This window comes from Scyliorhinus torazame, chromosome 11, assembly GCF_047496885.1.
Source record: "Scyliorhinus torazame isolate Kashiwa2021f chromosome 11, sScyTor2.1, whole genome shotgun sequence".
NCBI lineage: Eukaryota > Metazoa > Chordata > Chondrichthyes > Carcharhiniformes > Scyliorhinidae > Scyliorhinus > Scyliorhinus torazame.
The window spans coordinates 28,989,250-28,991,699 of NC_092717.1; the positions used below are offsets into that span (position 1 = coordinate 28,989,250).

The following is a 2,450-nucleotide window of genomic DNA, read 5'->3' on the forward strand; positions in this document are numbered from 1 at the left end:
CCCATCGGGTCTGCACCAGCCCATGGAAAGGTCACCCTAATTAAGCCCACAACTCCATACTATCCCCGTACCCCAGTAACCCCATTTACCTTTTGGACGCTAAGGGCAAGGACGGTGGGAGGAAACCGGAGCACCCGGAGGAAACCCACGCAGACACGGGGAGAACGTGCAGACTCTGCACAGACAGTGACCCAAGCCAGGAATCGAACCTGGGACCCTGGAGCTGTGAAGCAACTGTGCTGCTCTACTGAGGGAGTGGAATCCCTTGTGGTTCATGAATGGCACCGCATGACACCTTGGAGACCACAGTCTATCAACCCAGCACCTGGGACGTGCCTGCTAAACGGGCGAAGCCCATGGCCCTGGCGCCCTAGCTCTCCTGGTCCAAGTTGATATATAAGTAGGCCCTCGCATAAAGAGCATTTGTCACCTCCCTCGCGCATTTGCGTGCGGCTGACTGGGAGATGCCACACAGATCACTGGTGCTGCCCTGAAATGAACTGCTCACATAGAGGTTCAGTGCGACGGTGACTTTAAAGGCCATAGGCGGTGGATGTCCTCCCATTCCATTCGTTGCCAGCTTTTGCAGGACATGGCAAAGGCAGACGTCATGCTAGCGCTCGGTGAATATTCAATGAAGGAGGAAAGTCTGGAGCGCTTCACATGTCATCCTTGCGCAGGGGCCATGCTAATCTTCTCTAATTTTAGTATAGTGTGTTTTTGCTAATGTATTAAAATGAGGTTCCCAGGCTCCCGTGACGCGATTCACACTATTCCACCGGCAGTGGGAATTGCAAATCCCAATCTTGCCAGAGAGGGTTGCGTTTTTCAATTCTCTCCAGATTTTGAACCTATGCAATGGGCATGGATGGAGAGCGCAGGCTCCAAATCATCCGCGTTAGAAATGAGCAACAAATTTATAAGTATCTGAAGACCGAAAGTGATATTTAACATTTGAGCATGGACATGGGGATGGAAGAATGCCCTAATAAATGGAGCTTCCCAAAAGTAAGGGAAGAGGGGAGGATTTAAAAAGGTTTATTTTTAAAGTTTAGATGTACAAATACACTCAATGCATGGAAAAAGGGCAGCGACTGAGTTTGGAACCTGATCAGTCTGGCGGAGGAAGTTAAAAAGGACCGACAGAGATGGGATGCACTCCCGCTTTCCCAGACGATCAAGATGAACGTACTGCAAAGGTTCCTCTTCCTGTTCAGATACCGATCTATATCCCCAAGGCCTTTTTCGAAGCGATAGACAAAATTATTATGCCATTCCTCCGGGCCCTTGCTGCAACAGGACTCCCATCCCCGCCAGCAGAACACTCAACGAGCCCAGTGGTAGCAGCAACCCTGAGAACCTGGAATCGGATGAAGCAGCTCTTCGGTCTGACCAAAGTGTCCACTACAGCCCCCATCTGCGGTCTCCGCTTTTACACAGGGGACAGATCAGTGACCCTAGAGGAACCGATGGAGAGACTGCCACTACCGAATGGACAGGTGGAGTAAAGGGCTTAGGAAATGACCGGGAAACAGTGAAAGAAGGGAAGGTGGGGGGCTTGGGGGAGAGGTGGGGGGGGGGGGGGGGGGGGGAGTGCCGCAAGGACCAACATGTAAACTGTAACCATCTCTATCTTTAATGAATGCGCAGTGTAAAAATGTAAAACTTTAAGAAAACTATTTAATAAAAAATGAAAACTCTTCAATAAAAATATTTTTAAAGAATCAATGGCTTCCCTTCCATCATAAGGTCAGAAGTGGGGATGTTTGCAGATGAATGTTCAGCACCATTCGCGACTCCTCAGATACTGAAGCAGTCCTTGTCCAAATGCAGCAAGACCTGGACGTTATCCAGGCTTGGGCTGACAGGTGGCAAGTTACATTTGTGCCAATGAGGGCAATGACCATCTTCTACAAGAGAGGATCTAACCATTGCCCTTTGACATTCCATGCCATTACCGTCACTGAATCCCCCACAACCAACATCCTGGGGGTTACCATTGATCAGAAACTGAACTGGACTAGCCATAGTAATACTGTGGCTACTCAGGAGGTTTGATAACATCCAGGACAAAGCAGCCTCCCTCTTCCACACACATTCAAACCCACCAACACCGACGAACCGTGGCAGCCGTGTGTACCATCTCCAAGATGCACTGCAGTAACTCACCAAGGTTCCTTAGACAGCACCTTCCAAACTCACAACCGCTTCCATCTAGGACAAGAGCAGCAGATACCTGGGAATCGCACCACCTGGAGGTTCCACTCCCAAGTCCTTCACACCCTGACTTGGAAATATATCGCCGTTCCTTCTCTGTCCCTGGAGCAAAGTCCTGGAGCTGTCTCCCTGTCAGCACTGCAGGTGTACCTACACGTCCAGGGCTGCAGCGGTTCCGGAAGGCAGCTCACCACCACCACCACCTTCTGAAGGGCAACTCTGGATGGGCAATA

At 50.4% G+C, this 2,450-nt stretch overlaps 1 non-coding gene across 1 annotated transcript; it reads right to left on the reverse strand.

Moving 5' to 3' along the window:
• Positions 1-634: 634 nt before the first annotated feature.
• LOC140386121 (U6 spliceosomal RNA) lies at positions 635-737 on the reverse strand. The gene has a single exon (XR_011933587.1). It is a non-coding gene; the product is annotated as a U6 spliceosomal RNA (small nuclear RNA).
• Positions 738-2,450: the final 1,713 nt, after the last annotated feature.